Source organism: Protopterus annectens, chromosome 10.part0, assembly GCF_019279795.1.
Source record: "Protopterus annectens isolate FY-2018-M chromosome 10.part0, PAN1.0, whole genome shotgun sequence".
In the NCBI taxonomy this organism is placed as follows: domain Eukaryota; kingdom Metazoa; phylum Chordata; order Ceratodontiformes; family Protopteridae; genus Protopterus; species Protopterus annectens.
Window position 1 is genome coordinate 1,217,893,922 of NC_056744.1, and position 12,218 is coordinate 1,217,906,139.

General features: G+C 42.3%; 1 protein-coding gene across 1 annotated transcript in view; it reads left to right on the forward strand.

Annotated features, from left to right (window-relative positions):
- ECHDC2 (enoyl-CoA hydratase domain containing 2) overlaps positions 1 to 12,218 on the forward strand; it is a gene marked incomplete in the record, with an annotated part of 851,050 nt that overhangs the window by 594,415 nt on the left and 244,417 nt on the right.

Here is a 12,218-nt window from a genome sequence, read left to right on the forward strand (position 1 = left end):
GAAGCGCTTTGATTGAAAGTCTTTTTGTTAAGTCATTGGTGGTGGTTAGAGTGGTCAGTACCACTGATGTATATTGGGAAGACTCAGTAGAATAGAAATGGAGTATAAACAGAAGCAGGCATCTATCTCTCTTCTGGCTATATTTCCAGACCAGTTGAGTGTTCCCTTGTCAGATGCCATGTTGCCACATACAAAAGATGTGCGTGCTGGAAATAAATGTGATTTCCCTTTTTTTGTCTTTTTGTGTTGTAGTTTTATTTTTAGCATGACTTCCCCAAATATCCCCAAAAACTGTGCCTGTGGGAGGTAGATTCCACTTAGTCATCTGCAGTGTTTTTGTTTTTTTTTTTTTCAATTTCAAATGACATAACTATGAACACTGTTAAGATTTTTAATATGAAAGAGTTGTGTAAAAACAGCTAAAAGTCTCAGGGCCTTCTCTGATCGCAAGCATCTGGCTATTTTAACATTCACAGTTTGCTTTCTAGCAAACTAACATTCAGTGCTTCCATGAAAAAGTTGGCCCCCCACTAAAGAACACAAACTTCAGAGAGTTGAAATCACACAAAAAAGATTTTGTGGTGAAAGAAATGAACAGGATACAAGCGGCCGTAGTAAATCTACTAGGCCTGCTGAGGCTTGGAACTGTAGGATGCATTGAGGCATAGATTCATTTTCCTGAATGTAGCGTGCTTCAGTCTTAGCCCTACCTGTGCTGAATTCCCCAGCAGTGGACAACAAGCCAGTAGGTTAGGGTAGTAGCCAGGACTCAAAAGACAAGTTGTTGCCCCACAGTCAGGAGTCTGTTTTGAGTGTCCATGGATGGAAGGCAGGAACTCTTCCATACTGATAGGGAGTGGTTGGAAAGAAATCTTATTTTTTCAGTAGCTTTGGAGATTATCCATCAACTGTCAGATGCATTTGATTCCATACTAGGGTGACATAACTGAAGTATGTGGAGGAGATTGCACCAGACGTTTCAGTTAAAGCTGATGTGAGCACAAGACTCGCCCAAGGGTCAAAAGATAGGGACTTCAAATCTAGCTTGTACCCCTGTAGTTGTCATTACCAGGGAAGCAACCAAAGTTGACAAGCAAGCTCTCAGGTATGACTACTCATGTAGATGCCTTTGTAAGTTTGGTAAGCATGCTACCAAGTGTATTTGTGCCCCTGTAGATGTTTGTACCGGGCAGCATCTAAGATAGGCAAGCTTGCTGTTGTGTGGTTGTGCACCTTGTAATTGCCTTAGCAAAGTTGGGGAGCATCCTATCCATACCTTTCATCCGTCCAGATTTTTGCCTCTTATTTTTGATCTGATCCTCTTAAAATTTGTGGTTTTCTGGAGAAAAAATGAGGTTTGAAGTCAGCAAGTAATGACAAATATTTGCTTTTCAGACTTCATAGTCTTCAGAAAGTGCTTATTAATGCAAAACCAAAATGACTTTCTAAGTTTATAAGGGCATTTTTTAACAATTGTCACTACTTTTGGGCCTTTGTCCCCCCATTATTTTTTGTTTTGTTCATTGTTCTTGCACTAAGATGTTGATCCTGTCATGTCTGGTTATGACCCTGTAAACACCTATGCAAGGTTAAAAAGCATGCTACCAAGTGTAGCCCATGTAAATGCCTCTACCAGGCAGCTTCTAAGCTTGGCAAGCATGCTGTCCAATGTGGCTGTGCCCTGAGATGCCTTTACATAGGCAGTGGCTTTCAAGACACTCAGGTCTACTGGGTCGGGATAGTTAATGCTCTGCTAAATAAAAAAATTACCTTTGCTACACTTTCTCAAGGGATGTTTTAAAAATTTAGTAAAGGACAAAATGCAATGTGAGAAACCCAATAATTTAAGTTCCAGTCTTTTACAGAAATAAACTGAAATCCAATCAGAAGAATAAACTGTGAAACTCACCGTTAGACCTTTGAACGGTTTTCATACAGTAGGTTGCATCCCTGAGGTGGAGGGGCAGTATCACCACACTGTTACTTGTGTAACCCAGGCATACCTAGGGTGGAGCAAATAAGGGCAGCTGCCCTGGGTGGAAAGTGTTAGTTGGTGCAATCAGCAGATCCCAGTCGGTCTTCAGTGCCTACTGACATTCAGAAATGAATAGCCATATAGGTTTATTTGCTGTCAGAACAGAACTGAAGTGCTTCACTGCTGTCTCTGCAGCATAAACCTACTGTAGCAGCAATATTTTTATAAACATAATAAGCAGTTTGCTACAGATTAAAAGTACATTTTTTGAGGAGTGTAAATATGGACCACATTGGAAATAGACCTCTTGCTCCTGAATGGCACTGCACTTCTGCTTTACCTTAGTGAAAGAGAATACTTTAGGACTGCAACATTTCAAACTTTTAAATGTACCCGTTTCATGTGCCCTTGTTTTGCAGTTCCAAGGATCACAGGTATGGTTGCGATACTTTTATCATGCACACCGGCAGTTCCTAACATTTGTATGAGTTCCTCTGTAATAGTCCTGGCGTCTTTATGAAGTGATTGGCAACAATATTATCTCTCATAAGACTCATGTTCTTTCACAGTTACCTATTTCTTGACAGTTGTTTATTCTAGACAGGCTCGATGGAGAAATTTTAAGAGGCTCTCAGTTGCATGAAGACGGAAAGGCAAGCGAGTCCTGACGGTCTCCAGAGTTGGACAATGATCAGAGATGTCAGATCTGATGTCCTGACTGTCTCCAGAGTTGGACAGTGATCAGAGATGTCAGATCTGATGTCCTGACTGTCTCCAGAGTTGGACAGTGGTCAGAGATGTGATATCTGAGAGACATAACATTTCTGAAAACCCTAGGGTGTATATGTTGTAATTTTTGAATGGTTTCACTTGCAGTGCTTCACATGTGGATTTCACTGATGTAGGATGATAGATTTCATCTTCAACACTTGGGACTTGTACCACTGGTTGAAGTGAGCTCAGCTCAAGAAACTTTCTCATACTGTAGCTGCTCAGTTCCTCCCATGATGCAGGATGCTTCTGTTCCCCTTCAGACTTCTTTTGATGCTCATTAGCAACACAGTGGGAAATGGCTGTAGGTTCTTCTGATTGCATAAACTTTACTTTTTTGGATACAAGTTCTTTTTTCAGTCTTTCCATTAGACAAACAGGCTGTTTCAGGTAAGTTGTTTCTGATTTTATATATAGTTATTTTTGCGATGTTTTTCTTCCTGGCTGTGTTTTGCCACGTTTCACTTCTGCTACTGGTTTCCGTCCGTTTTGTGAGCTTTGTCTTTGAAGGCAGTTTCTTGGTTATTTCTCTTGTGCTTAGACGTATTTACTAGTAGGTGTAGGATTTTTTTGGCTAGGCTGGAATATTTTGTTTAAAAATAAAAATGCTTTAAGTGTAGTTATAAGGAAGCAGGACCACCATTATGTGTATTGTTTGCCGAGTTGCTCCACATTCAGCTGTTTACCATAACATTTATGCTAGCTTTAAGTGCATTGTAACTGATATTAAGAATAAATAAAAGTGTTATTGCTTAGGGATGATGATTTTAGAGGGAACATTTCCACAGTGCAGTTTCAATGCCCTAAGGATAGGGCAGCAAAAAGGAAGGTGGAGAATTCTCACTCCTGTTTGGAATCTCCAGTCGCTGTTAAGAAATTGAGCTCACTCCACATTTTTTTGGCATTTTGACATTGGTTGTTTCTGATTCAGAAAGACATTCTGCTGGACAGATTGTGTCCTTGGCTACAGAGCTAGAGCTCAATAGACTGCACTCTTTTAGGCCTCACTTTTAACACCTTTTAAAGGTTAAGCTTATGGCAGCCTAGCCTAACTGAACCCCTGAAGACTTGCTTCATTGTCCAACTCTGGAGACAGGACTCACTTGTCTTTCCATCTTCATGCAAAGCTGGGCATCACATGGGACAGATGAATGAGGACCGTAATAACCAGAATCAACACAGTTCCCTTCAATACCCCACTGTGGCTGCACTCCCTACTCTTGTTTGACATCCCACCTTGTCAAAGGAGAGCAACACAGAAAGATAGTCTTTCTCATTCAAAAAATGGGCAATCTATCAGGTTCCACCAGTTCAGATAGTTGGAAAGTATTCAAGAATCTTTTTGATTCTGAAGAAAACAAAGGACCTCAGACCAGTTTTAGATCTAAGCAGTCTAAATGGGTTGATCCAAAACGGACATTCCAGATGTTTTTTGTTCAAACAGTTTTTCCTTACATGGCAAAAGGAGGCTAGATGTGCTTTTTGTAACTCCAGAATGCTTGCTTGATTGCACATCAAATAGCAAAGTGTTAAGGATGTTGTTCTTGCTAGGAGCCAGTCATTACCAATTTCAGGCAGTTCCACTTGGTATCAACCACAATCATCAAGGTTCACCAAATGTATGACTGTGGTTGCAACTCACCAAAGATTACAAGGGGCAAACGTGTTCCCTATGTAGAGGAGTTTACTCATAAGCTGCATAGGAACTAGACAGTCTGTTAACAGCATAGGATTCTTTACTTCACATGTTCAAGTCCATGGACATGACAGTGAACACTGCAAAGTTACATTTGAAGTTCTCAGCATGTTACTTTTATGGGCTGTACATTAAACTTTCAGATTTTCAGGGTTAATTTTCCTCAGGGAAATATCCTTTCCTTTTCAAGAACAATGAATATCTATCTTCAGCAAACCTCCATTCCAAATCCACTGTCCCTTAAGTGTATAGGCCTAAAGGTAGCTGTAACATTATTCTCTGTGGCACAGTTTCATATAAGGAACTTCCAAGGGACCTTCAGAACTTGGTGTTGCCAAATACTAGACTCACTAACCTCTCAGATCAAAATATCCAGTGACTACAGATTTAATCTGTGCTTGTGGACGCACATGCACCACATGTCTCTGGACAATCTCTTCCTTTTCCCTACACCTGTTTTATCACCACAGATGCCTTAATTCTGGGTGGGGGTGGTATTTTCAGGGCAGGATGGTCCAAGGCATTTGGTCACAAGCAGATATTAATCTGCCCATCAGTAGGTTGGAGATGAAAGTGGTACTTTACTCCCTGTTGTCTGGTTCATAGGAGATTACTAGGCTAATGACATAACAGCCCTTACAAGCCTAGCCAATATAACCCGATTTTATCCAATGTATGGCCACTAAGGGCAAAAGAATGTCATGAATTTGTACCTACCCATTGAGTATCGTACAGATTGCCCCTGTCCATAAGGGACATAGGCACTACCCCAGGTGTGAATTTGCGATTCCCCATCAACTGATCCAAATTGTGTTTGAAGCGGGCCAGAGAAGGGCTATGCTTAATGTGAATAGGAAGCCTGTTCCAGAGAAGGGGAAATCTGAGACACGCATCTCTGTCCAGCATTTGTTTGAGTCGATGACTAAGTTTAGATCCCTAAATTGGGTGAGCCTCACACTGACTTGCGGGTATGTAGCAGCTCCATCAGAGCTTTATTTGTGAGTGCCTTCTAGGTCAAGCATAGGTCACTCCTTAATAGCTGGTAGGAGACAAAGTAAAAGGATAGGGCTTTTAGTCCATGTATTTGGTGAACCCTGGGGATTGTGGTGATACCAAATGAAACTGCCTGAAATTGGTAATGACTGGCTGCTAGCAGGAAGCATAAGAACATCCACATAGGACATGTTTGCACTCTGTTTTCTTTGTGAGGAACCTCTGAGGTCACTCCAGATGCTGAAAATGTCTAGTCAAGTACATGCCAAATGGCGCATTTTAATCGATTATTGGTCTAATGAGGGCTGAGTACAGCTGGAGTATAATTTCCTTGGATCTGGATGACTTGTGCTAGATAGTACTTCCTCACCATTGTGGACACATGGCAGTCAAAGTTCAGACTACTGTCTATTTGTGCAACTAGATCTGTCACCTATGAGTCTACTCTTAGGGATGTGCTATTGATGTAATTTGCAGGGGTAGTTGACATCCCACAAGGGTATAATTGTGCAATTTTTTGCATTTAGTTTTAGGCCATGGTTCTATCACTAATCCTGAAAGATATCTACATCATTGGGAAGATTTAGTGATTACCCCAGCTTGCAGTCATCTGCAAACTTTGCCATCCCTAGGCCTTCCACATTAGCCTTGACTTGAGTGGTCCCAGCACTGAAGACCTGTAGCACTGGCCTCTTGCTGAATCTGGATTAACCCACTTTAAGCATGTGTTTTGTCCGTGAGCCAATTGGCTGTCCATTTGGTGAGGTGGGGATTTATGCCCAGTTTTGTAAGGTTATTTGTAATACTTAAGTAGGAAATTGTCAGATGCCTTGACCAGGTAAAGGTAGGTGGTAAGGACTGTTTACCTTTATCCATGGCCTTATTGACTTTCTCAGAGAAATCCATCAGAATCAGTATGCATGACTACCCTCGACAAAACCGAACTGGGTTGGTTCCAGTGTTTGGAGGTTTCATATGTCGTCACTTATCAGGTCCATGATTGAGACAGCGCCAGTCCAGAACCTGTGGTTACAGATCTTAATGGGTGTGATAAGTCGTGATTTAAGCTGTTTAAGTGGCAATCTGGTAAATTGTCAAGGCCCCACTTAAGCCACATTTTTAGCTTTAGAGAACATAGTTGCAGTCAGTTCTTTGGTGATGATTGATGGCGGAAGGTATTTCTTGAGGGAGAAATAGGTGTGATTGGGAGGTGAAATTTGAGCTGAATTCGTTGGCCAGCAGACTTGCTATATCTTCCAGCTGAGTGGTGATGCCATCTAGAATGAATTCTACACGTTGTTGGGTGTTGCCCTTAAGATTGTAGACATAACTGAAAAATGCCTTATAGTTATCCTTAGCTTTGGAGACAATTTTACCTCAGTCTGCTGTCGGAAACTTGACTAGTTCCTGGTTAATTTGTTTAGACTACCAAGGGACTTTTTGCTCTGTTTTGCTGATTGTCTCTTGCTTCTTGACAGGATTTTTTTCTTTTGTTGTGCACCCTATTAATAGCAGGGGTCCACCAGGGTGGCTTTTGGTTTAATCAGTCTGGCATTGCTATTTCTATGCAGTTGTTTATATGGTCATACAGGGCTTTTGTGTATGCATTCGCATAGGTTTGTGTTTTCTGGATTTAGGAGTACTTGTAAACTAGCTATGCCATGCCTTAATAGGGGGTAATGTACCTTAGAGAAGTTCTTGAAAAGTTTATGGGGGTTGGGTGGGAGTATAGTTATTACCTTTATTTCAAGGGAGACTGCTTTGTGATCTGATCTTACCAGTGAGGTCATCACACTAGGGGGTGCATCACTCATCCATATTTGTGATAATCCGATCCAGGATATTTGTTCCCCTAGTGGGAGTGCAGACTAACTGCTGCAGGGCATTTGAATTTGCAAAGCCAAGAAATCTTTGGACCTGCATGTTAGTGGTCGTGTATGCCTCCCAATTAATGGAGGGTAGTTAAAATCACCCATGACTATGGCATTGGGCTGGAATGGTGAGTGATTCTAGTAACTTCAGATATGATGTATGGGTTTTCTGGTTCATGGTGGGGGACCTGTAGCTAGCAAGAATGTTAATTGATTTTTACCATGGTTACTTGGACATGGAGTAGCTCAAGCATGTCATATGTTTTGACCAGCCTTAAGGTGTGCTTATCCTTTATGTAGATAGATACACCTCTGCCTTTTGGTCTTGTTCAGTGGGTAGTCTGAATGTATGAAAGCCATTATAACCTTGCACTACATTCCATGGCTTTGAAACACGTTTCACTAACGAGCAGGGGAGAACCCATTTCCTACTCCCTTTGCAGAGAGGCCATATAGGTATAGGAATAGGCTACATCATTGAACCATCTTCTACTAGCAACCAGCATTCCAGCTTAAGCTGTTCTATGGCTTGCAGGCTGAGTTGTATACTCATGCCCTGTGTGAGTAGTCCCTATGCTTATCAGTAACACAGAGGATCCTCAGAACCTGAAGAAATCCATACTGTAACCTATTTTATATCCCTGACCAACACCAAGTGAATCCACTTCTTTTCCCTAACCTCCCCTTTTGGGGGCTCACAGATGTTGTCCAGAATTGGCTTCCAGGACTTCTGTACTCTCTCTTGCATTTCCCCTTGTCCCCAAATTCTTTCAGAAAGCAAAGGTCCACAAGTCTAATATCTCCATAGCTCCCCTTTGCTTCTGCAGTTTTGGTTCCTGCTGTTGTGACCCCCATCTTCTGAAGAAGCTTCTACTTCTGATGCCCTTCTGAACTCTTCTGAGTCACTCATCTAGCAAGCCTCTCCTGGACCTTCTCTTCATTTCCTGAAACTGATTACTTAGTCTCCATTTCCAGTCCTGGTAAACTGTGCTTGTACCCAGGGTCATCCAGATCCTTAACCTGTTGTCTAGAGAATTTACAGGTGGAAAAGATGAGTAAGTCTGGATTTACAGTGTGTGGGCTACTGCTCAAGGTCTGGATTGCTTTTCAGCTCTGGTCCCTCCTTTTCTCCTGCCATCTAAAACTATCGTAGTTGCATTTAACCCACCTCATACCAAATAACTCACTGCCTGTCCATCTCTAGCCAATCTAGTTTCCTACTATTCCCCCCCTTTGTCCCCTCCACAGCTCAGAGAAACTTCTGCTAGAAACATATACACCCAAAATGAACATAGACAATCCCCTATAGAAATCATCCATAACAAAAATCTGGAACAACCTAGTCTCTGTGTGATGTTTCACAACTTAATCAGCTACAAAAAATAACTAAAACTATTCTTCCAGAAAAATTGGATCTGCCCCTGTTGGGATCCTACCTGACCAGTCTCTTCCTCATTAATTATTTTATCTTTGCCAAATTCAGTTAGCCTCAAAAATTCCTGAGTGGTAATTGCATCCTCCTCCTTGTACTTGTTCCCAAACTATTTGTATTTCTAAATATTTCACGGTCATCTCTGTACATGCGAATAACTATGCTGTAGTTTTGTACACTGTAAGTTATGCTATTAATACTTAATTCTGTGTTATGTATATTAAGATTAACTAAAATAAAGGCCCAAACCAGTAAAAAAAATGTAGAAATTAACCGAACTTCCACGTGAATAAAATACTATTATTTTTATTTAAAATACATCACATAAGCGCTTTCATCTCTCTCCTGGAGACTTCTTCAGGTAAAATACACTCACATTCATCATCTTATTTATAAACTAGTTGAAGTTCATCAGCCAATCATGAAATGCTGGTAATTAAAAAATTCCCTGTGTTAAAGGTGTATCCCAGTCACAAATACTTGCTAGAACGTTTTTCAAAATAAAATGAACCATGAAAAATAAATAAAAATACATAAAAATCATGTTGATTCCTTTAAAATTTGTTAAATCTGCTTTTTCACTCAGTATGGGTTTGAGAGATACTTGGTTGTTCAGACTGGGGGGTGATGCATTTAGTTGCAAGTACCAGACAAGTTCTCTTTTTAACAAATGTCTTTGCCAATCACCACCCCTAGAATGAATCTGCACTTTTTCCAGTTTACCATAGCTATAAACTTGACAAAATTACTACACACAACAGAGTTGCCTGTACAATACATTAACTTCCTTTTTCTTCCTAATCTCATAAAGGTGCTCATAAATTCTTGATTTCAAAGATCTCTGTCTTTCCAACATAGTATCCTGAGCAACTGTCACATTTGTCTAGGTACACAAGTTTGTTGGTATTACAATTCCCTTTCACAAAGGAAACCTTGGTATGCAAAACATTGTCCAAAAACATTGTTTTCTCTTTCATAATGTACATACAGTATGCACAACTACCTCAGGGTGTGGTACCAGTACCAACATTTTTGTCTGTTTAACATTTTCTAAGATATTAAAGTTCATACCAGTTTTGCTTACAAAAAGGGGCTCAGGCCCAGGCCCAACCATCTGGGAAACTTCAGTCATATATAGTTAATCTTCATTTATTCCTTACGCCTGGGTTACCGGTTCCGACCTTGGAACCGAGCCGGCCATCTTCCAAGCTCACAACAGCCACAAACTCTCGAGTTAAACTGTTACCCACAATTCCCCTCTCCCTGTTACCTCAGATTTTATTTGCCGCATCACTGTTCAGTCGTGTCAAGCTACTTCTCTTGAGCTAAGTAAAACTTTCTTTGAAAATACCTAATACGTATTACAGCTTTTCTTAGTTGAAATATTGTTAAATAGTTATCTCTAACCCTATCGCATCTAGCGACTCTCTTGTTTTTTCTATCCCTTCTTTCTTCTTACTGTGAGGTAACTCCTTTATCATTGTTGGTATAACCTTTCTTTGCTTTACCTTCGGGTATTTCTCGTACCATTGTTGGTACCTTCTTCCTTCCTTTCTTTTTCTTCCTCCTACCTATCATGGCAGAGAAAAAAGATAGTCCGGGATTTAAGAGATGTGTGGATTGTGGGCATAAATTGCTTATTTTGGACGCACATTCATTATGTGTTTACTGTTTGGATGTGCTTCACTTAACTGTTGACCCGCCTTGTGGGATTTGTGTGAACTTTTCTAACAGGACTTTGGTGGAAAGGAAAAATAAACTGATCTTAAAGGGACTACTTAAATCTTCCTTTACAGAGGCTATTTCTGGTTCGGAGGCTTCAACCCCTCCTAGTTCCCATAAGAAAAGGGATGAACATAAGATGGCCAAGTCTCTTCCGTCATCCCCTGCTGGGGACCCCCAGGAACCGAGACCTAAGAAGGCCAAACTTTCTAGTTCAGAGTTAATTTCCTCGCCCCCGAGGCTTTCAGTGCCTAGACCTTCTGCACTGAAGCCTTTGGCACCATCCGCTACATTGGCACAGAGTATTGTGCCCTACACCTCATCGGAACCGAGGGGCCCCTCTGTTCAGACTTCCTTACCAGCACCGACTTTTTCATCAATGCAGACCTTTATGGTGTCAATGACTGTTCCGACGCCCTCTCCTGCTTCGGCTCCAACAATTTACACGGCACCGTCTATTGTCTTAGTACCGACCCCCTTGTTTTCCACACAGACTCTTTCGGCACCTACCATAGTGCCAACTACCACTTCAGCACCAATGATCTCCTTGGTGCAGACACCAGTAGTACAGGCCTTAACGGCTCTGTTGTTCTCAGTGCAGACACCTATTTTAGCACCATCCAAAGACCCGTTTGTGGGCACAGTTTCCTTCATCCTTGGATAGACCTGACTCCCCTTCAGCTATGTCCATGAGATCCACTAGAAGCCTCTCTGAACATGAAGTGGTGCGTCTTGTGGATCAGTTGTTTTCGGCCAGAGGTGGCCAACCCTCCAGGACCTATTCTTCCTTAGGAGGTGAACACCCTTCTCCAAAGACCCCTACCTATTCTCCTCCTTCATTGCCTTTGAAGCCCCTTGCTGTAGCACAGACTCCCCTCACTACGGCTCCTTTTATGGACCTCACTAAGGAGTTGCAGTTGCTTTTGTGGCAGGATAGACATGTCACTCCAGTCACTGCTCAGGATGCCAGCTGTGGCGTACATACTCCTGTTTTCACAGCCATCCAGGGACTCTGAGTCGGCAGGCTGATTTGCTTGAGTGAGGTGTGACCTCCTCGGTTGGACCAGCCTTCCAACTCATGGAGAAGGCTCTTGCGTCTGTTGGCGATCCTGTGCTATCAGTGCCTCTGTCCTCCTCAGGACCACATTTTACACAAGCCACCCCAAGCGGGCACCGAGCACAAGGACCTCAGGACACACTCCCACAGGAGGCCCCTTTTGCACTGGCTTCCCCAAATTATACCCCCAAGGAGGTTCATCGCAAGAGTTCATGTAAGAGGAAGCACGTGGACTCCCCAGATGAGTCCCTCACGGAAGACACAGACTTTGATGGGGAAGGGTCCCCTCACCCACCCTGTGAGGTATCCTTTGGAAATATCCTCGAAATACTTAGAGAGGTGAATGGCGGCCCTCTAACCCGACCTCTGAAGAGTCTGTGTTCCTCCAGGCCTTTTGTGCCCGGCCCCCTACCTCCTAGGTTACTCCACCTGCTGATTACCTTGTCCAGCTCGTGCAGTGTGCATGGAAGGCTCCTGACACTGTTGAAGCCATTCCCCGGAGGCCAGATAAAATCTTGTCCTCTCCAGATAGTGATCCTCACTGGTCCAAAGGTCTTCCTGTAGATGCCTTGGTGGTGGTGGCCGCAACAAAAAAGGATCCGACGGAAGAAAGCCAGACTGTCCACCCATCCAACAAAGAGTCCTGGGTGCTGGACAGATTAGGGAAGCGTACTTTTGCATCAGCGACCTTTGCAATCAGG